This window comes from Petromyzon marinus, chromosome 35, assembly GCF_048934315.1.
Source record: "Petromyzon marinus isolate PM22_M1 ecotype Great Lakes invasive population chromosome 35, UKy_Petmar_22M1.pri1.0, whole genome shotgun sequence".
NCBI lineage: Eukaryota > Metazoa > Chordata > Hyperoartia > Petromyzontiformes > Petromyzontidae > Petromyzon > Petromyzon marinus.
The window spans coordinates 6,274,769-6,296,532 of record NC_133701.1 but is presented as its reverse complement, the minus strand read 5'-3'; the positions used below and the strand labels follow the sequence as shown (position 1 = coordinate 6,296,532).

The following is a 21,764-nucleotide window of genomic DNA, read 5'->3' as shown; positions in this document are numbered from 1 at the left end:
CTTCGATCCTGAAGCATATTCACTTAACATAACGACTTAGAACTCAGGATTCTAATTATAACAAAAGTAATATTTGTCAAATTAAGGGAAGGTTCCACCGAGATTTGAACTCGGATCGCAGGATTCAGAGTCCTGAGTGCTAACCATTACACCATGGAACCAACTGATGACATGTGCTCATCACACCAATGAAAACTGATGGAAAGAGAAGGAAAAGAGAACCAAATGACAGCGGGGATGAGGCCAGGTCTTATCGTGGCAAATAGTAATTGAGGACGATGTTGGAACTCAGATCAGTGATTGCAGATTTAATGGTTGTCATGATGAGCGATTTTGGGAGGACAGGACTCACTGTTGACTCATCGATCAAGCTGCCTTCGATCCTGAAGCATATTCACTTAAAATAATGACTCAGAACTCAAATTATAACAAAACAAAAATTTGTCAAATCACAGCAAGGTACCACCGCGATTTGAACTCGGATCGCAGGATTGAGAGTCCTGCTTACTAACCATTACACCATGGAACCAACTGATAAACACGGGTCATTACACAAGTGAGAATTGAGAAAAAGTGAAGGCAAATAGAACCAAATGACGGCGGGGATGAGGCCAGGTCTAATCGTGGCAAATAGTCATTGAGCACGATGTTGGAATTCAGATGAGTGATTGCAGATTTAGTGGTTGTCATGTGCAGTGATTTTGGGAGCACAGCACTCAGTGTTGACTAACAGTCAGGCTGCCTTAGATCCTGAAGCATATTCAGTTAAAATAATCACTCAGAACTCAGGATTCTAATCATAACAAAAGTACAAAAGAAATATTTGACAAATTAAGGGAAGGTCCCACCGAGATTTGAACTCAGATCGCAGGATTCAGAGTCCTGAGTGCTAACCATTACACCATGGAACCAACTGATGACATGTGCTCATCACACCAATGAAAACTGATGGAAAGAGAAGGAAAATAGAACAAAATGACAGCGGGGATGAGGCCAGGTCTTATCGTGGCAAATAGTAATTGAGCACGATGTTGGAACTCAGATCAGTGATTGCAGATTTAGTGGTTGTGATGTGGAGTGATTCTGGGAGGACACTGTTGACTCGGATCGCAGTATTCAGAGTCCTGAGTGCTAACCATGACACCATGGGACAAACACCCATGGTTGCAGAACGATGCACTCTTCCTGCAGTAGTTTCTGTCCCCGTTTTTTAAACATTGTTGCTGAGCCCTGAATCAACCTGTAAGTCACAAACAATGCATAAGAGCTCAGTGTGTTGGGCAACCATGATTCACTACAAAATTCCAAAGAAGAATAGTTCATTTGTGGAAAAACAAAAAAATCAAAGTTTCAATGCCCATTGAGCTATAATGCTCTTCGTCAAGGGCGACATGGCCTGAAAATTACATTCTATACAGGATTCAATCCATATTACTAGGAATATCGTAATAAAAACACATACCTGGCTCCACCGAGACTTGAACTCGGATCGCAGGATTCAAAGTCCTGAGTGCTAACCATTACACCATGGAACCAACTGATGAACATCGGTCATTACACAATGAGAATTGAGAAAAAGTGAAGGCAAATAGAGCCAAATACAGAGGGGATATGGGCAGGTATAATCGTGGCATATAGGAATTGAGCACGATGTTGGAATTCAGATCAGTGATTGGAGATTTAGTGGTTGTCATGATGAGTGATTTTGGGAGGACAGGACTCACTGTTGACTCATCGATCAAGCTGCCTTCGATCCTGAAGCATATTCACTCAAAATAATGACTCAGAACTCAAATTATAACAAATCAAAAATATGTCAAATCACAGCAAGGTCCCACCGACATTTGAACTCGGATCGCAGGATTCAGAGTGCTGAGTACTGAGTACTAACCATTACACCATGGAACCAACTGATAAACACGGGTCATTACACAAGTGAGAATTGAGAAAAAGAGAAGGCAAATAGAACCAAATGACAGCGGGGATGTGGCCAGGTCTAATCGTGGCAAATAGTAATTGAGCACGATGTTGGGATTCAGATCAGTGATTGCAGATTTAGTGGTTGTGATGCGGAGTGATTTTGGGAGGACACTGTTGACTCGGATCGCAGGATTCAGAGTCATGAGTGCTAACCAATACACCATGGAACCAACTGATGGCCTGTGATTATTACACAAGTGAGAATTGAGTGAAAGAGAGGGAAAATAGAAACAAATGACAGCGGGGTTGTGGCCAAGTCTAATCGTGCAAAATAGTAATTGAGCACGATGTTGGAATTCAGATCAGTGATTGGAGATTTAGTGGTTGTCATGTGCAGTGATTTTGGGAGCACAGCACTCAGTGTTGACTAACAGTCAGTCTGCCTTAGATCCTGAAGCATATTCAGTTAAAATAATCATTCAGAACTCAGGATTCTAATTATAACAAAAGTACAAAATAAATAGCTGACAAATTAAGGGAAGGTCCCACCGAGATTTGAACTCGGATCGCAGGATTCAGAGTCCTGAGTGCTAACCATTACACCATGGAACCACCTGATGAACATTGGTCATTACACAATGAGAATTGAGAAAAAGTGAAGGCAAATAGAGCCAAATACAGAGGGGATATGGGCAGGTATAATCGTGGCATATAGTAATTGAGCACGATGTTGGAATTCAGATCAGTGATTGGAGATTTAGTGGTTGTCATGATGAGTGATTTTGGGAGGAGAGGACTCACTGTTGACTCATCGATCAAGCTGCCTTCGATCCTGAAGCATATTCACTTAACATAACGACTCAGAACTCAGGATTCTAATTATAACAAAAGTAATATTTGTCAAATTAAGGAAAGGTCCCACCGAGATTTGAACTCGGATCGCAGGATTCAGAGTCCTGAGTGCTAACCATTACACCATGGAACCAACTGATGACATGTGCTCATCACACCAATGAAAACTGATGGAAAGAGAAGGAAAAGAGAACCAAATGACAGCGGGGATGAGGCCAGGTCTTATCGTGGCAAATAGTAATTGAGGACGATGTTGGAACTCAGATCAGTGATTGCAGATTTAATGGTTGTCATGATGAGCGATTTTGGGAGGACAGGACTCACTGTTGACTCATCGATCAAGCTGCCTTCGATCCTGAAGCATATTCACTTAAAATAATGACTCAGAACTCAAATTATAACAAAACAAAAATTTGTCAAATCACAGCAAGGTACCACCGCGATTTGAACCCGGATCGCAGGATTGAGAGTCCTGCTTACTAACCATTACACCATGGAACCAACTGATAAACACGGGTCATTACACAAGTGAGAATTGAGAAAAAGTGAAGGCAAATAGAACCAAATGACGGCGGGGATGAGGCCAGGTCTAATCGTGGCAAATAGTCATTGAGCACGATGTTGGAATTCAGATGAGTGATTGCAGATTTAGTGGTTGTCATGTGCAGTGATTTTGGGAGCACAGCACTCAGTGTTGACTAACAGTCAGGCTGCCTTAGATCCTGAAGCATATTCAGTTAAAATAATCACTCAGAACTCAGGATTCTAATCATAACAAAAGTACAAAAGAAATATTTGACAAATTAAGGGAAGGTCCCACCGAGATTTGAACTCAGATCGCAGGATTCAGAGTCCTGAGTGCTAACCATTACACCATGGAACCAACTGATGACATGTGCTCATCACACCAATGAAAACTGATGGAAAGAGAAGGAAAATAGAACAAAATGACAGCGGGGATGAGGCCAGGTCTTATCGTGGCAAATAGTAATTGAGCACGATGTTGGAACTCAGATCAGTGATTGCAGATTTAGTGGTTGTGATGTGGAGTGATTCTGGGAGGACACTGTTGACTCGGATCGCAGTATTCAGAGTCCTGAGTGCTAACCATGACACCATGGGACAAACACCCATGGTTGCAGAACGATGCACTCTTCCTGCAGTAGTTTCTGTCCCCGTTTTTTAAACATTGTTGCTGAGCCCTGAATCAACCTGTAAGTCACAAACAATGCATAAGAGCTCAGTGTGTTGGGCAACCATGATTCACTACAAAATTCCAAAGAAGAATAGTTCATTTGTGGAAAAACAAAAAAATCAAAGTTTCAATGCCCATTGAGCTATAATGCTCTTCGTCAAGGGCGACATGGCCTGAAAATTACATTCTATACAGGATTCAATCCATATTACTAGGAATATCGTAATAAAAACACATACCTGGCTCCACCGAGACTTGAACTCGGATCGCAGGATTCAAAGTCCTGAGTGCTAACCATTACACCATGGAACCAACTGATGAACATCGGTCATTACACAATGAGAATTGAGAAAAAGTGAAGGCAAATAGAGCCAAATACAGAGGGGATATGGGCAGGTATAATCGTGGCATATAGGAATTGAGCACGATGTTGGAATTCAGATCAGTGATTGGAGATTTAGTGGTTGTCATGATGAGTGATTTTGGGAGGACAGGACTCACTGTTGACTCATCGATCAAGCTGCCTTCGATCCTGAAGCATATTCACTCAAAATAATGACTCAGAACTCAAATTATAACAAATCAAAAATATGTCAAATCACAGCAAGGTCCCACCGACATTTGAACTCGGATCGCAGGATTCAGAGTGCTGAGTACTGAGTACTAACCATTACACCATGGAACCAACTGATAAACACGGGTCATTACACAAGTGAGAATTGAGAAAAAGAGAAGGCAAATAGAACCAAATGACAGCGGGGATGTGGCCAGGTCTAATCGTGGCAAATAGTAATTGAGCACGATGTTGGAATTCAGATCAGTGATTGCAGATTTAGTGGTTGTGATGCGGAGTGATTTTGGGAGGACACTGTTGACTCGGATCGCAGGATTCAGAGTCATGAGTGCTAACCAATACACCATGGAACCAACTGATGGCCTGTGATTATTACACAAGTGAGAATTGAGTGAAAGAGAGGGAAAATAGAAACAAATGACAGCGGGGTTGTGGCCAAGTCTAATCGTGCAAAATAGTAATTGAGCACGATGTTGGAATTCAGATCAGTGATTGGAGATTTAGTGGTTGTCATGATGAGTGATTTTGGGAGGACAGGACTCACTGTTGACTCATCGATCAAGCTGCCTTCGATCCTGAAGCATATTCACTTAAAATAACGACTCACAACTCAAATTATAACAAAACAAAAATTTGTCAAATCACAGCAAGGTCCCACCGAGATTTGAACTCGGATCGCAGGATTCAGAGTCCTGAGTGTTACTCATTATACCATGGAACCCAACTGATGACATGTGCTCATCACACGAGTGAAAAATGATAGAAAGAGAAGGCAAATAGAACCAAATGACAGCGGGGATGTGGCGAGGTCTAATCGTGGCAAATAGTAATTGAGCACGATGTTGGAATTCAGATGAGTGATTGCAGATTTAGTGGTTGTCATGTGCAGTGATTTTGGGAGCACAGCACTCAGTGTTGACTAACAGTCAGTCTGCCTTAGATCCTGAAGCATATTCAGTTAAAATAATCATTCAGAACTCAGGATTCTAATTATAACAAAAGTACAAAATAAATAGCTGACAAATTAAGGGAAGGTCCCACCGAGATTTGAACTCGGATCGCAGGATTCAGAGTCCTGAGTGCTAACCATTACACCATGGAACCACCTGATGAACATTGGTCATTACACAATGAGAATTGAGAAAAAGTGAAGGCAAATAGAGCCAAATACAGAGGGGATATGGGCAGGTATAATCGTGGCATATAGTAATTGAGCACGATGTTGGAATTCAGATCAGTGATTGGAGATTTAGTGGTTGTCATGATGAGTGATTTTGTGAGGACAGGACTCACTGTTGACTCATCGATCAAGCTGCCTTCGATCCTGAAGCATATTCACTTAACATAACGACTTAGAACTCAGGATTCTAATTATAACAAAAGTAATATTTGTCAAATTAAGGGAAGGTTCCACCGAGATTTGAACTCGGATCGCAGGATTCAGAGTCCTGAGTGCTAACCATTACACCATGGAACCAACTGATGACATGTGCTCATCACACCAATGAAAACTGATGGAAAGAGAAGGAAAAGAGAACCAAATGACAGCGGGGATGAGGCCAGGTCTTATCGTGGCAAATAGTAATTGAGCACGATGTTGGAACTCAGATCAGTGATTGCAGATTTAATGGTTGTCATGATGAGCGATTTTGGGAGGACAGGACTCACTGTTGACTCATCGATCAAGCTGCCTTCGATCCTGAAGCATATTCACTTAAAATAATGACTCAGAACTCAAATTATAACAAAACAAAAATTTGTCAAATCACAGCAAGGTCCCACCGCGATTTGAACTCGGATCACAGGATTCAGAGTCCTGCTTACTAACCATTACACCATGGAACCAACTGATAAACACGGGTCATTACACAAGTGAGAATTGAGAAAAAGTGAAGTCAAATAGAACCAAATGACGGCGGGGATGAGGCCAGGTCTAATCGTGGCAAATAGTCATTGAGCACGATGTTGGAATTCAGATGAGTGATTGCAGATTTAGTGGTTGTCATGTGCAGTGATTTTGGGAGCACAGCACTCAGTGTTGACTAACAGTCAGGCTGCCTTAGATCCTGAAGCATATTCAGTTAAAATAATCACTCAGAACTCAGGATTCTAATCATAACAAAAGTACAAAAGAAATATTTGACAAATTAAGGGAAGGTCCCACCGAGATTTGAACTCGGATCGCAGGATTCAGAGTCCTGAGTGCTAACCATTACACCATGGAACCAACTGATGACATGTGCTCATCACACCAATGAAAACTGATGGAAAGAGAAGGAAAATAGAACAAAATGACAGCGGGGATGAGGCCAGGTCTTATCGTGGCAAATAGTAATTGAGCACGATGTTGGAACTCAGATCAGTGATTGCAGATTTAGTGGTTGTGATGTGGAGTGATTCTGGGAGGACACTGTTGACTCGGATCGCAGTATTCAGAGTCCTGAGTGCTAACCATGACACCATGGGACAAACACCCAATGGTTGCAGAACGATGCACTCTTCCTGCAGTAGTTTCTGTCCCCGTTTTTTAAACATTGTTGCTGAGCCCTGAATCAACCTGTAAGTCACAAACAATGCATAAGAGCTCAGTGTGTTGGGCAACCATGATTCACTACAAAATTCCAAAGAAGAATAGTTCATTTGTGGAAAAACAAAAAAATCAAAGTTTCAATGCCCATTGAGCTATAATGCTCTTCGTCAAGAGCGACATGGCCTGAAAATTACATTCTATACAGGATTCAATCCATATTACTAGGAATATCGTAATAAAAACACATACCTGGCTCCACCGAGACTTGAACTCGGATCGCAGGATTCAAAGTCCTGAGTGCTAACCATTACACCATGGAACCAACTGATGAACATCGGTCATTACACAATGAGAATTGAGAAAAAGTGAAGGCAAATAGAGCCAAATACAGAGGGGATATGGGCAGGTATAATCGTGGCATATAGGAATTGAGCACGATGTTGGAATTCAGATCAGTGATTGGAGATTTAGTGGTTGTCATGATGAGTGATTTTGGGAGGACAGGACTCACTGTTGACTCATCGATCAAGCTGCCTTCGATCCTGAAGCATATTCACTTAAAATAATGACTCAGAACTCAAATTATAACAAATCAAAAATATGTCAAATCACAGCAAGGTCCCCCCGACATTTGAACTCGGATCGCAGGATTCAGAGTCCTGAGTGCTAACCATTACACCATGGAACCACCTGATGAACATCGGTCATTACACAATGAGAATTGAGAAAAAGTGAAGGCAAATAGAGCCAAATACAGAGGGGATATGGGCAGGTATAATCGTGGCATATAGTAATTGAGCACGATGTTGGAATTCAGATCAGTGATTGGAGATTTAGTGGTTGTCATGATGAGTGATGTTGGGAGGACAGGACTCACTGTTGACTCATCGATCAAGCTGCCTTCGATCCTGAAGCATATTCACTTAACATAACGACTCAGAACTCAGGATTCTAATTATAACAAAAGTAATATTTGTCAAATTAAGGGAAGGTCCCACCGAGATTTGAACTCGGATCGCAGGATTCAGAGTCCTGAGTGCTAACCATTACACCATGGAACCAACTGATGACATGTGCTCATCACACCAATGAAAACTGATGGAAAGAGAAGGAAAAGAGAACCAAATGACAGCGGGGATGAGGCCAGGTCTTATCGTGGCAAATAGTAATTGAGCACGATGTTGGAATTCAGATCAGTGATTGCAGATTTAGTGGTTGTGATGCGGAGTGATTTTGGGAGGACACTGTTGACTCGGATCGCAGGATTCAGAGTCATGAGTGCTAACCAATACACCATGGAACCAACTGATGGCCTGTGATTATTACACAAGTGAGAATTGAGTGAAAGAGAGGGAAAATAGAAACAAATGACAGCGGGGTTGTGGCCAAGTCTAATCGTGCAAAATAGTAATTGAGCACGATGTTGGAATTCAGATCAGTGATTGGAGATTTAGTGGTTGTCATGATGAGTGATTTTGGGAGGACAGGACTCACTGTTGACTCATCGATCAAGCTGCCTTCGATCCTGAAGCATATTCACTTAAAATAACGACTCAGAACTCAAATTATAACAAAACAAAAATTTGTCAAATCACAGCAAGGTCCCACCGAGATTTGAACTCGGATCGCAGGATTCAGAGTCCTGAGTGTTACTCATTATACCATGGAACCCAACTGATGACATGTGCTCATCATACGAGTGAAAAATGATAGAAAGAGAAGGCAAATAGAACCAAATGACAGCGGGGATGTGGCGAGGTCTAATCGTGGCAAATAGTAATTGAGCACGATGTTGGAATTCAGATGAGTGATTGCAGATTTAGTGGTTGTCATGTGCAGTGATTTTGGGAGCACAGCACTCAGTGTTGACTAACAGTCAGTCTGCCTTAGATCCTGAAGCATATTCAGTTAAAATAATCACTCAGAACTCAGGATTCTAATTATAACAAAAGTACAAAATAAATAGTTGACAAATTAAGGGAAGGTCCCACCGAGATTTGAACTCAGATCGCAGGATTCAGAGTCCTGAGTGCTAACCATTACACCATGGAACCACCTGATGAACATTGGTCATTACACAATGAGAATTGAGAAAAAGTGAAGGCAAATAGAGCCAAATACAGAGGGGATATGGGCAGGTATAATCGTGGCATATAGTAATTGAGCACGATGTTGGAATTCAGATCAGTGATTGGAGATTTAGTGGTTGTCATGATGAGTGATTTTGGGAGGAGAGGACTCACTGTTGACTCATCGATCAAGCTGCCTTCGATCCTGAAGCATATTCACTTAACATAACGACTCAGAACTCAGGATTCTAATTATAACAAAAGTAATATTTGTCAAATTAAGGAAAGGTCCCACCGAGATTTGAACTCGGATCGCAGGATTCAGAGTCCTGAGTGCTAACCATTACACCATGGAACCAACTGATGACATGTGCTCATCACACCAATGAAAACTGATGGAAAGAGAAGGAAAATAGAACAAAATGACAGCGGGGATGAGGCCAGGTCTTATCGTGGCAAATAGTAATTGAGCACGATGTTGGAACTCAGATCAGTGATTGCAGATTTAGTGGTTGTGATGCGGAGTGATTTTGGGAGGACACTGTTGACTCGGATCGCAGGATTCAGAGTCATGAGTGCTAACCAATACACCATGGAACCAACTGATGGCCTGTGATTATTACACAAGTGAGAATTGAGTGAAAGAGAGGGAAAATAGAAACAAATGACAGCGGGGTTGTGGCCAAGTCTAATCGTGCAAAATAGTAATTGAGCACGATGTTGGAATTCAGATCAGTGATTGGAGATTTAGTGGTTGTCATGATGAGTGATTTTGGGAGGACAGGACTCACTGTTGACTCATCGATCAAGCTGCCTTCGATCCTGAAGCATATTCACTTAAAATAACGACTCAGAACTCAAATTATAACAAAACAAAAATTTGTCAAATCACAGCAAGGTCCCACCGAGATTTGAACTCGGATCGCAGGATTCAGAGTCCTGAGTGTTACTCATTATACCATGGAACCCAACTGATGACATGTGCTCATCATACGAGTGAAAAATGATAGAAAGAGAAGGCAAATAGAACCAAATGACAGCGGGGATGTGGCGAGGTATAATCGTGGCATATAGTAATTGAGCACGATGTTGGAATTCAGATCAGTGATTGGAGATTTAGTGGTTGTCATGATGAGTGATTTTGGGAGGACAGGACTCACTGTTGACTCATCGATCAAGCTGCCTTCGATCCTGAAGCATATTCACTTAACATAACGACTCAGAACTCAGGATTCTAATTATAACAAAAGTAATATTTGTCAAATTAAGGGAAGGTCCCACCGAGATTTGAACTCGGATCGCAGGATTCAGAGTCCTGAGTGCTAACCATTACACCATGGAACCAACTGATGACATGTGCTCATCACACCAATGAAAACTGATGGAAAGAGAAGGAAAAGAGAACCAAATGACAGCGGGGATGAGGCCAGGTCTTATCGTGGCAAATAGTAATTGAGCACGATGTTGGAATTCAGATCAGTGATTGCAGATTTAGTGGTTGTGATGCGGAGTGATTTTGGGAGGACACTGTTGACTCGGATCGCAGGATTCAGAGTCATGAGTGCTAACCAATACACCATGGAACCAACTGATGGCCTGTGATTATTACACAAGTGAGAATTGAGTGAAAGAGAGGGAAAATAGAAACAAATGACAGCGGGGTTGTGGCCAAGTCTAATCGTGCAAAATAGTAATTGAGCACGATGTTGGAATTCAGATCAGTGATTGGAGATTTAGTGGTTGTCATGATGAGTGATTTTGGGAGGACAGGACTCACTGTTGACTCATCGATCAAGCTGCCTTCGATCCTGAAGCATATTCACTTAAAATAACGACTCAGAACTCAAATTATAACAAAACAAAAATTTGTCAAATCACAGCAAGGTCCCACCGAGATTTGAACTCGGATCGCAGGATTCAGAGTCCTGAGTGTTACTCATTATACCATGGAACCCAACTGATGACATGTGCTCATCATACGAGTGAAAAATGATAGAAAGAGAAGGCAAATAGAACCAAATGACAGCGGGGATGTGGCGAGGTCTAATCGTGGCAAATAGTAATTGAGCACGATGTTGGAATTCAGATGAGTGATTGCAGATTTAGTGGTTGTCATGTGCAGTGATTTTGGGAGCACAGCACTCAGTGTTGACTAACAGTCAGTCTGCCTTAGATCCTGAAGCATATTCAGTTAAAATAATCACTCAGAACTCAGGATTCTAATTATAACAAAAGTACAAAATAAATAGTTGACAAATTAAGGGAAGGTCCCACCGAGATTTGAACTCGGATCGCAGGATTCAGAGTCCTGAGTGCTAACCATTACACCATGGAACCACCTGATGAACATTGGTCATTACACAATGAGAATTGAGAAAAAGTGAAGGCAAATAGAGCCAAATACAGAGGGGATATGGGCAGGTATAATCGTGGCATATAGTAATTGAGCACGATGTTGGAATTCAGATCAGTGATTGGAGATTTAGTGGTTGTCATGATGAGTGATTTTGGGAGGAGAGGACTCACTGTTGACTCATCGATCAAGCTGCCTTCGATCCTGAAGCATATTCACTTAACATAACGACTCAGAACTCAGGATTCTAATTATAACAAAAGTAATATTTGTCAAATTAAGGAAAGGTCCCACCGAGATTTGAACTCGGATCGCAGGATTCAGAGTCCTGAGTGCTAACCATTACACCATGGAACCAACTGATGACATGTGCTCATCACACCAATGAAAACTGATGGAAAGAGAAGGAAAATAGAACAAAATGACAGCGGGGATGAGGCCAGGTCTTATCGTGGCAAATAGTAATTGAGCACGATGTTGGAACTCAGATCAGTGATTGCAGATTTAGTGGTTGTGATGCGGAGTGATTTTGGGAGGACACTGTTGACTCGGATCGCAGGATTCAGAGTCATGAGTGCTAACCAATACACCATGGAACCAACTGATGGCCTGTGATTATTACACAAGTGAGAATTGAGTGAAAGAGAGGGAAAATAGAAACAAATGACAGCGGGGTTGTGGCCAAGTCTAATCGTGCAAAATAGTAATTGAGCACGATGTTGGAATTCAGATCAGTGATTGGAGATTTAGTGGTTGTCATGATGAGTGATTTTGGGAGGACAGGACTCACTGTTGACTCATCGATCAAGCTGCCTTCGATCCTGAAGCATATTCACTTAAAATAACGACTCAGAACTCAAATTATAACAAAACAAAAATTTGTCAAATCACAGCAAGGTCCCACCGAGATTTGAACTCGGATCGCAGGATTCAGAGTCCTGAGTGTTACTCATTATACCATGGAACCCAACTGATGACATGTGCTCATCATACGAGTGAAAAATGATAGAAAGAGAAGGCAAATAGAACCAAATGACAGCGGGGATGTGGCGAGGTATAATCGTGGCATATAGTAATTGAGCACGATGTTGGAATTCAGATCAGTGATTGGAGATTTAGTGGTTGTCATGATGAGTGATTTTGGGAGGAGAGGACTCACTGTTGACTCATCGATCAAGCTGCCTTCGATCCTGAAGCATATTCACTTAACATAACGACTCAGAACTCAGGATTCTAATTATAACAAAAGTAATATTTGTCAAATTAAGGAAAGGTCCCACCGAGATTTGAACTCGGATCGCAGGATTCAGAGTCCTGAGTGCTAACCATTACACCATGGAACCAACTGATGACATGTGCTCATCACACCAATGAAAACTGATGGAAAGAGAAGGAAAATAGAACAAAATGACAGCGGGGATGAGGCCAGGTCTTATCGTGGCAAATAGTAATTGAGCACGATGTTGGAACTCAGATCAGTGATTGCAGATTTAGTGGTTGTGATGTGGAGTGATTCTGGGAGGACACTGTTGACTCGGATCGCAGTATTCAGAGTCCTGAGTGCTAACCATGACACCATGGGACAAACACCCAATGGTTGCAGAACGATGCACTCTTCCTGCAGTAGTTTCTGTCCCCGTTTTTTAAACATTGTTGCTGAGCCCTGAATCAACCTGTAAGTCACAAACAATGCATAAGAGCTCAGTGTGTTGGGCAACCATGATTCACTACAAAATTCCAAAGAAGAATAGTTCATTTGTGGAAAAACAAAAAAATCAAAGTTTCAATGCCCATTGAGCTATAATGCTCTTCGTCAAGGGCAACATGGCCTGAAAATTACATTCTATACAGGATTCAATCCATATTACTAGGAATATCGTAATAAAAACACATACCTGGCTCCACCGAGACTTGAACTCGGATCGCAGGATTCAAAGTCCTGAGTGCTAACCATTACACCATGGAACCAACTGATGAACATCGGTCATTACACAATGAGAATTGAGAAAAAGTGAAGGCAAATAGAGCCAAATACAGAGGGGATATGGGCAGGTATAATCGTGGCATATAGGAATTGAGCACGATGTTGGAATTCAGATCAGTGATTGGAGATTTAGTGGTTGTCATGATGAGTGATTTTGGGAGGACAGGACTCACTGTTGACTCATCGATCAAGCTGCCTTCGATCCTGAAGCATATTCACTTAAAATAATGACTCAGAACTCAAATTATAACAAATCAAAAATATGTCAAATCACAGCAAGGTCCCCCCGACATTTGAACTCGGATCGCAGGATTCAGAGTGCTGAGTACTGAGTACTAACCATTACACCATGGAACCAACTGATAAACACGGGTCATTACACAAGTGAGAATTGAGAAAAAGAGAAGGCAAATAGAACCAAATGACAGCGGGGATGTGGCCAGGTCTAATCGTGGCAAATAGTAATTGAGCACGATGTTGGAATTCAGATCAGTGATTGCAGATTTAGTGGTTGTGATGCGGAGTGATTTGGGAGGACACTGTTGACTCGGATCGCAGGATTCAGAGTCATGAGTGCTAACCAATACACCATGGAACCAACTGATGGCCTGTGATTATTACACAAGTGAGAATTGAGTGAAAGAGAGGGAAAATAGAAACAAATGACAGCGGGGTTGTGGCCAAGTCTAATCGTGCAAAATAGTAATTGAGCACGATGTTGGAATTCAGATCAGTGATTGGAGATTTAGTGGTTGTCATGATGAGTGATTTTGGGAGGACAGGACTCACTGTTGACTCATCGATCAAGCTGCCTTCGATCCTGAAGCATATTCACTTAAAATAACGACTCAGAACTCAAATTATAACAAAACAAAAATTTGTCAAATCACAGCAAGGTCCCACCGAGATTTGAACTCGGATCGCAGGATTCAGAGTCCTGAGTGTTACTCATTATACCATGGAACCCAACTGATGACATGTGCTCATCACACGAGTGAAAAATGATAGAAAGAGAAGGCAAATAGAACCAAATGACAGCGGGGATGTGGCGAGGTCTAATCGTGGCAAATAGTAATTGAGCACGATGTTGGAATTCAGATGAGTGATTGCAGATTTAGTGGTTGTCATGTGCAGTGATTTTGGGAGCACAGCACTCAGTGTTGATTAACAGTCAGTCTGCCTTAGATCCTGAAGCATATTCAGTTAAAATAATCACTCAGAACTCAGGATTCTAATTATAACAAAAGTACAACATAAATAGTTGACAAATTAAGGGAAGGTCCCACCGAGATTTGAACTCGGATCGCAGGATTCAGAGTCCTGAGTGCTAACCATTACACCATGGAACCACCTGATGAACATCGGTCATTACACAATGAGAATTGAGAAAAAGTGAAGGCAAATAGAGCCAAATACAGAGGGGATATGGGCAGGTATAATCGTGGCATATAGTAATTGAGCACGATGTTGGAATTCAGATCAGTGATTGGAGATTTAGTGGTTGTCATGATGAGTGATTTTGGGAGGACAGGACTCACTGTTGACTCATCGATCAAGCTGCCTTCGATCCTGAAGCATATTCACTTAACATAACGACTCAGAACTCAGGATTCTAATTATAACAAAAGTAATATTTGTCAAATTAAGGGAAGGTCCCACCGAGATTTGAACTCGGATCGCAGGATTCAGAGTCCTGAGTGCTAACCATTACACCATGGAACCAACTGATGACATGTGCTCATCACACCAATGAAAACTGATGGAAAGAGAAGGAAAAGAGAACCAAATGACAGCGGGGATGAGGCCAGGTCTTATCGTGGCAAATAGTAATTGAGCACGATGTTGGAACTCAGATCAGTGATTGCAGATTTAGTGGTTGTGATGTGGAGTGATTCTGGGAGGACACTGTTGACTCGGATCGCAGTATTCAGAGTCCTGAGTGCTAACCATGACACCATGGGACAAACACCCAATGGTTGCAGAACGATGCACTCTTCCTGCAGTAGTTTCTGTCCCCGTTTTTTAAACATTGTTGCTGAGCCCTGAATCAACCTGTAAGTCACAAACAATGCATAAGAGCTCAGTGTGTTGGGCAACCATGATTCACTACAAAATTCCAAAGAAGAATAGTTCATTTGTGGAAAAACAAAAAAATCAAAGTTTCAATGCCCATTGAGCTATAATGCTCTTCGTCAAGGGCGACATGGCCTGAAAATTACATTCTATACAGGATTCAATCCATATTACTAGGAATATCGTAATAAAAACACATACCTGGCTCCACCGAGACTTGAACTCGGATCGCAGGATTCAAAGTCCTGAGTGCTAACCATTACACCATGGAACCAACTGATGAACATCGGTCATTACACAATGAGAATTGAGAAAAAGTGAAGGCAAATAGAGCCAAATACAGAGGGGATATGGGCAGGTATAATCGTGGCATATAGGAATTGAGCACGATGTTGGAATTCAGATCAGTGATTGGAGATTTAGTGGTTGTCATGATGAGTGATTTTGGGAGGACAGGACTCACTGTTGACTCATCGATCAAGCTGCCTTCGATCCTGAAGCATATTCACTTAAAATAATGACTCAGAACTCAAATTATAACAAATCAAAAATATGTCAAATCACAGCAAGGTCCCCCCGACATTTGAACTCGGATCGCAGGATTCAGAGTGCTGAGTACTGAGTACTAACCATTACACCATGGAACCAACTGATAAACACGTGTCATTACACAAGTGAGAATTGAGAAAAAGAGAAGGCAAATAGAACCAAATGACAGCGGGGATGTGGCCAGGTCTAATCGTGGCAAATAGTAATTGAGCACGATGTTGGAATTCAGATCAGTGATTGCAGATTTAGTGGTTGTGATGCGGAGTGATTTGGGAGGACACTGTTGACTCGGATCGCAGGATTCAGAGTCATGAGTGCTAACCAATACACCATGGAACCAACTGATGGCCTGTGATTATTACACAAGTGAGAATTGAGTGAAAGAGAGGGAAAATAGAAACAAATGACAGCGGGGTTGTGGCCAAGTCTAATCGTGCAAAATAGTAATTGAGCACGATGTTGGAATTCAGATCAGTGATTGGAGATTTAGTGGTTGTCATGATGAGTGATTTTGGGAGGACAGGACTCACTGTTGACTCATCGATCAAGCTGCCTTCGATCCTGAAGCATATTCACTTAAAATAACGACTCAGAACTCAAATTATAACAAAACAAAAATTTGTCAAATCACAGCAAGGTCCCACCGAGATTTGAACTCGGATCGCAGGATTCAGAGTCCTGAGTGTTACTCATTATACCATGGAACCCAACTGATGACATGTGCTCATCACACGAGTGAAAAATGATAGAAAGAGAAGGCAAATAGAACCAAATGACAGCGGGGATGTGGCGAGGTCTAATCGTGGCAAATAGTAATTGAGCACGATGTTGGAATTCAGATGAGTGATTGCAGATTTAGTGGTTGTCATGTGCAGTGATTTTGGGAGCACAGCACTCAGTGTTGACTAACAGTCAGTCTGCCTTAGATCCTGAGGCATATTTAGTTAAAATAATCACTCAGAACTCAGGATTCTAATTATAACAAAAGTACAAAATAAATAGTTGACAAATTAAGGGAAGGTCCCACCGAGATTTGAACTCGGATCGCAGGATTCAGAGTCCTGAGTGCTAACCATTACACCATGGAACCACCTGATGAACATCGGTCATTACACAATGAGAATTGAGAAAAAGTGAAGGCAAATAGAGCCAAATACAGAGGGGATATGGGCAGGTATAATCGTGGCATATAGTAATTGAGCACGATGTTGGAATTCAGATCAGTGATTGGAGATTTAGTGGTTGTCATGATGAGTGATTTTGGGAGGACAGGACTCACTGTTGACTCATCGATCAAGCTGCCTTCGATCCTGAAGCATATTCACTTAACATAACGACTCAGAACTCAGGATTCTAATTATAACAAAAGTAATATTTGTCAAATTAAGGGAAGGTCCCACCGAGATTTGAACTCGGATCGCAGGATTCAGAGTCCTGAGTGCTAACCATTACACCATGGAACCAACTGATGACATGTGCTCATCACACCAATGAAAACTGATGGAAAGAGAAGGAAAAGAGAACCAAATGACAGCGGGGATGAGGCCAGGTCTTATCGTGGCAAATAGTAATTGAGCACGATGTTGGAATTCAGATCAGTGATTGCAGATTTAGTGGTTGTGATGCGGAGTGATTTTGGGAGGACACTGTTGACTCGGATCGCAGGATTCAGAGTCATGAGTGCTAACCAATACACCATGGAACCAACTGATGGCCTGTGATTATTACACAAGTGAGAATTGAGTGAAAGAGAGGGAAAATAGAAACAAATGACAGCGGGGTTGTGGCCAAGTCTAATCGTGCAAAATAGTAATTGAGCACGATGTTGGAATTCAGATCAGTGATTGGAGATTTAGTGGTTGTCATGATGAGTGATTTTGGGAGGACAGGACTCACTGTTGACTCATCGATCAAGCTGCCTTCGATCCTGAAGCATATTCACTTAAAATAACGACTCAGAACTCAAATTATAACAAAACAAAAATTTGTCAAATCACAGCAAGGTCCCACCGAGATTTGAACTCGGATCGCAGGATTCAGAGTCCTGAGTGCTAACCATTACACCATGGAACCAACTGATGACATGCGCTCATCACACCAATGAAAACTGATGGAAAGAGAAGGAAAAGAGAACCAAATGACAGCGGGGATGAGGCCAGGTCTTATCGTGGCAAATAGTAATTGAGCACGATGTTGGAACTCAGATCAGTGATTGCAGATTTAATGGTTGTCATGATGAGCGATTTTGGGAGGACAGGACTCACTGTTGACTCATCGATCAAGCTGCCTTCGATCCTGAAGCATATTCACTTAAAATAATGACTCAGAACTCAAATTATAACAAAACAAAAATTTGTCAAATCACAGCAAGGTCCCACCGCGATTTGAACTCGGATTGCAGGATTCAGAGTCCTGCTTACTAACCATTACACCATGGAACCAACTGATAAACACGGGTCATTACACAAGTGAGAATTGAGAAAAAGTGAAGGCAAATAGAACCAAATGACGGCGGGGATGAGGCCAGGTCTAATCGTGGCAAATAGTCATTGAGCACGATGTTGGAATTCAGATGAGTGATTGCAGATTTAGTGGTTGTCATGTGCAGTGATTTTGGGAGCACAGCACTCAGTGTTGACTAACAGTCAGGCTGCCTTAGATCCTGAAGCATATTCAGTTAAAATAATCACTCAGAACTCAGAATTCTAATCATAACAAAAGTACAAAATAAATATTTGACAAATTAAGGGAAGGTCCCACCGAGATTTGAACTCAGATCGCAGGATTCAGAGTCCTGAGTGCTAACCATTACACCATGGAACCAACTGATGACATGTGCTCATCACACCAATGAAAACTGATGGAAAGAGAAGGAAAATAGAACAAAATGACAGCGGGGATGAGGCCAGGTCTTATCGTGGCAAATAGTAATTGAGCACGATGTTGGAACTCAGATCAGTGATTGCAGATTTAGTGGTTGTGATGTGGAGTGATTCTGGGAGGACACTGTTGACTCGGATCGCAGTATTCAGAGTCCTGAGTGCTAACCATGACACCATGGGACAAACACCCAATGGTTGCAGAACGATGCACTCTTCCTGCAGTAGTTTCTGTCCCCGTTTTTTAAACATTGTTGCTGAGCCCTGAATCAACCTGTAAGTCACAAACAATGCATAAGAGCTCAGTGTGTTGGGCAACCATGATTCACTACAAAATTCCAAAGAAGAATAGTTCATTTGTGGAAAAACAAAAAAATCAAAGTTTCAATGCCCATTGAGCTATAATGCTCTTCGTCAAGGGCGACATGGCCTGAAAATTACATTCTATACAGGATTCAATCCATATTACTAGGAATATCGTAATAAAAACACATACCTGGCTCCACCGAGACTTGAACTCGGATCGCAGGATTCAAAGTCCTGAGTGCTAACCATTACACCATGGAACCAACTGATGAACATCGGTCATTACACAATGAGAATTGAGAAAAAGTGAAGGCAAATAGAGCCAAATACAGAGGGGATATGGGCAGGTATAATCGTGGCATATAGGAATTGAGCACGATGTTGGAATTCAGATCAGTGATTGGAGATTTAGTGGTTGTCATGATGAGTGATTTTGGGAGGACAGGACTCACTGTTGACTCATCGATCAAGCTGCCTTCGATCCTGAAGCATATTCACTTAAAATAATGACTCAGAACTCAAATTATAACAAATCAAAAATATGTCAAATCACAGCAAGGTCCCACCGACATTTGAACTCGGATCGCAGGATTCAGAGTGCTGAGTACTGAGTACTAACCATTACACCATGGAACCAACTGATAAACACGGGTCATTACACAAGTGAGAATTGAGAAAAAGAGAAGGCAAATAGAACCAAATGACAGCGGGGATGTGGCCAGGTCTAATCGTGGCAAATAGTAATTGAGCACGATGTTGGAATTCAGATCAGTGATTGCAGATTTAGTGGTTGTGATGCGGAGTGATTTGGGAGGACACTGTTGACTCGGATCGCAGGATTCAGAGTCATGAGTGCTAACCAATACACCATGGAACCAACTGATGGCCTGTGATTATTACACAAGTGAGAATTGAGTGAAAGAGAGGGAAAATAGAAACAAATGACAGCGGGGTTGTGGCCAAGTCTAATCGTGCAAAATAGTAATTGAGCACGATGTTGGAATTCAGATCAGTGATTGGAGATTTAGTGGTTGTCATGATGAGTGATTTTGGGAGGACAGGACTCACTGTTGACTCATCGATCAAGCTGCCTTCGATCCTGAAGCATATTCACTTAAAATAACGACTCAGAACTCAAATTATAACAAAACAAAAATTTGTCAAATCACAGCAAGGTCCCACGGAGATTTGAACTCGGATCGCTGGATTCAGAGTCCTGAGTGTTACTCATTATACCATGGAACCCAACTGATGACATGTGCTCATCACACGAGTGAAAAATGATAGAAAGAGAAGGCAAATAGAACCAAATGACAGCGGGGATGTGGCGAGGTCTAATCGTGGCAAATAGTAATTGAGCACGATGTTGGAATTCAGATGAGTGATTGCAGATTTAGTGGTTGTCATGTGCAGTGATTTTGGGAGCACAGCACTCAGTGTTGACTAACAGTCAGTCTGCCTTAGATCCTGAAGCATATTCAGTTAAAATAATAACTCAGAACTCAGGATTCTAATTATAACAAAAGTACAAAATAAATAGTTGACAAATTAAGGGAAGGTCCCACCGAGATTTGAACTCGGATCGCAGGATTCAGAGTCCTGAGTGCTAACCATTACACCATGGAACCACCTGATGAACATCGGTCATTACACAATGAGAATTGAGAAAAAGTGAAGGCAAATAGAGCCAAATACAGAGGGGATATGGGCAGGTATAATCGTGGCATATAGTAATTGAGCACGATGTTGGAATGCAGATCAGTGATTGGAGATTTAGTGGTTGTCATGATGAGTGATTTTGGGAGGACAGGACTCACTGTTGACTCATCGATCAAGCTGCCTTCGATCCTGAAGCATATTCAGTTAAAATAACGACTTAGAACTCAAATCATAACAAAACCAATATTTGTCAAATCACAGTAAGGTCCCACCGAGCTTTGAACTCGGATCGCAGGATTCAGAGTCCTGCGTACTAACCATTACACCATGGAACAAACTAATGAACACGGGTCATTACACAAGTGAGAATTGAGAAAAAGTGAAGGCAAATAGAACCAAATGACGGCGGGGATGTGGCCAGGTCTAATCGTGGCAAATAGTCATTGAGCACGATGTTGGAACTCAGATCAGTGATTGCAGATTTAATGGTTGTCATGATGAGCGATTTTGGGAGGACAGGACTCACTGTTGACTCATCGATCAAGCTGCCTTCGATCCTGAAGCATATTCACTTAAAATAATGACTCAGAACTCAAATTATAACAAAACAAAAATTTGTCAAATCACAGCAAGGTCCCACCGCGATTTGAACTCGGATTGCAGGATTCAGAGTCCTGCTTACTAACCATTACACCATGGAACCAACTGATAAACACGGGTCATTACACAAGTGAGAATTGAGAAAAAGTGAAGGCAAATAGAACCAAATGACGGCGGGGATGAGGCCAGGTCTAATCGTGGCAAATAGTCATTGAGCACGA

General features: G+C 41.8%; 1 protein-coding gene and 28 non-coding genes across 29 annotated transcripts in view; all 29 read right to left on the bottom strand.

The window, feature by feature from the left end:
* Positions 1–21,764, bottom strand: part of FBXO4 (F-box protein 4) — a 93,136-nt gene that overhangs the window by 43,187 nt on the left and 28,185 nt on the right. The gene's annotated exons all lie outside the window — the stretch shown is intronic.
* TRNAQ-CUG (transfer RNA glutamine (anticodon CUG)) lies at positions 90–161 on the bottom strand. Its single transcript has one exon. It is a non-coding gene; the product is annotated as a tRNA-Gln (tRNA).
* TRNAQ-CUG (transfer RNA glutamine (anticodon CUG)) lies at positions 840–911 on the bottom strand. The gene has a single exon. It is a non-coding gene; the product is annotated as a tRNA-Gln (tRNA).
* TRNAQ-UUG (transfer RNA glutamine (anticodon UUG)) lies at positions 1,464–1,535 on the bottom strand. Its single transcript has one exon. It is a non-coding gene; the product is annotated as a tRNA-Gln (tRNA).
* TRNAQ-CUG (transfer RNA glutamine (anticodon CUG)) lies at positions 2,461–2,532 on the bottom strand. Its single transcript has one exon. It is a non-coding gene; the product is annotated as a tRNA-Gln (tRNA).
* On the bottom strand, positions 2,834–2,905 carry TRNAQ-CUG (transfer RNA glutamine (anticodon CUG)). Its single transcript has one exon. It is a non-coding gene; the product is annotated as a tRNA-Gln (tRNA).
* TRNAQ-CUG (transfer RNA glutamine (anticodon CUG)) lies at positions 3,584–3,655 on the bottom strand. The gene has a single exon. It is a non-coding gene; the product is annotated as a tRNA-Gln (tRNA).
* Positions 4,208–4,279, bottom strand: TRNAQ-UUG (transfer RNA glutamine (anticodon UUG)). Its single transcript has one exon. It is a non-coding gene; the product is annotated as a tRNA-Gln (tRNA).
* TRNAQ-CUG (transfer RNA glutamine (anticodon CUG)) lies at positions 5,574–5,645 on the bottom strand. The gene has a single exon. It is a non-coding gene; the product is annotated as a tRNA-Gln (tRNA).
* TRNAQ-CUG (transfer RNA glutamine (anticodon CUG)) lies at positions 5,947–6,018 on the bottom strand. Its single transcript has one exon. It is a non-coding gene; the product is annotated as a tRNA-Gln (tRNA).
* Positions 6,697–6,768, bottom strand: TRNAQ-CUG (transfer RNA glutamine (anticodon CUG)). Its single transcript has one exon. It is a non-coding gene; the product is annotated as a tRNA-Gln (tRNA).
* On the bottom strand, positions 7,322–7,393 carry TRNAQ-UUG (transfer RNA glutamine (anticodon UUG)). Its single transcript has one exon. It is a non-coding gene; the product is annotated as a tRNA-Gln (tRNA).
* Positions 8,061–8,132, bottom strand: TRNAQ-CUG (transfer RNA glutamine (anticodon CUG)). The gene has a single exon. It is a non-coding gene; the product is annotated as a tRNA-Gln (tRNA).
* On the bottom strand, positions 9,054–9,125 carry TRNAQ-CUG (transfer RNA glutamine (anticodon CUG)). Its single transcript has one exon. It is a non-coding gene; the product is annotated as a tRNA-Gln (tRNA).
* On the bottom strand, positions 9,427–9,498 carry TRNAQ-CUG (transfer RNA glutamine (anticodon CUG)). Its single transcript has one exon. It is a non-coding gene; the product is annotated as a tRNA-Gln (tRNA).
* Positions 10,413–10,484, bottom strand: TRNAQ-CUG (transfer RNA glutamine (anticodon CUG)). Its single transcript has one exon. It is a non-coding gene; the product is annotated as a tRNA-Gln (tRNA).
* On the bottom strand, positions 11,406–11,477 carry TRNAQ-CUG (transfer RNA glutamine (anticodon CUG)). Its single transcript has one exon. It is a non-coding gene; the product is annotated as a tRNA-Gln (tRNA).
* TRNAQ-CUG (transfer RNA glutamine (anticodon CUG)) lies at positions 11,779–11,850 on the bottom strand. The gene has a single exon. It is a non-coding gene; the product is annotated as a tRNA-Gln (tRNA).
* Positions 12,765–12,836, bottom strand: TRNAQ-CUG (transfer RNA glutamine (anticodon CUG)). The gene has a single exon. It is a non-coding gene; the product is annotated as a tRNA-Gln (tRNA).
* On the bottom strand, positions 13,390–13,461 carry TRNAQ-UUG (transfer RNA glutamine (anticodon UUG)). Its single transcript has one exon. It is a non-coding gene; the product is annotated as a tRNA-Gln (tRNA).
* Positions 14,755–14,826, bottom strand: TRNAQ-CUG (transfer RNA glutamine (anticodon CUG)). Its single transcript has one exon. It is a non-coding gene; the product is annotated as a tRNA-Gln (tRNA).
* On the bottom strand, positions 15,128–15,199 carry TRNAQ-CUG (transfer RNA glutamine (anticodon CUG)). The gene has a single exon. It is a non-coding gene; the product is annotated as a tRNA-Gln (tRNA).
* On the bottom strand, positions 15,753–15,824 carry TRNAQ-UUG (transfer RNA glutamine (anticodon UUG)). The gene has a single exon. It is a non-coding gene; the product is annotated as a tRNA-Gln (tRNA).
* Positions 17,118–17,189, bottom strand: TRNAQ-CUG (transfer RNA glutamine (anticodon CUG)). The gene has a single exon. It is a non-coding gene; the product is annotated as a tRNA-Gln (tRNA).
* TRNAQ-CUG (transfer RNA glutamine (anticodon CUG)) lies at positions 17,491–17,562 on the bottom strand. The gene has a single exon. It is a non-coding gene; the product is annotated as a tRNA-Gln (tRNA).
* On the bottom strand, positions 18,101–18,172 carry TRNAQ-CUG (transfer RNA glutamine (anticodon CUG)). The gene has a single exon. It is a non-coding gene; the product is annotated as a tRNA-Gln (tRNA).
* TRNAQ-CUG (transfer RNA glutamine (anticodon CUG)) lies at positions 18,851–18,922 on the bottom strand. The gene has a single exon. It is a non-coding gene; the product is annotated as a tRNA-Gln (tRNA).
* On the bottom strand, positions 19,476–19,547 carry TRNAQ-UUG (transfer RNA glutamine (anticodon UUG)). Its single transcript has one exon. It is a non-coding gene; the product is annotated as a tRNA-Gln (tRNA).
* On the bottom strand, positions 20,841–20,912 carry TRNAQ-CUG (transfer RNA glutamine (anticodon CUG)). The gene has a single exon. It is a non-coding gene; the product is annotated as a tRNA-Gln (tRNA).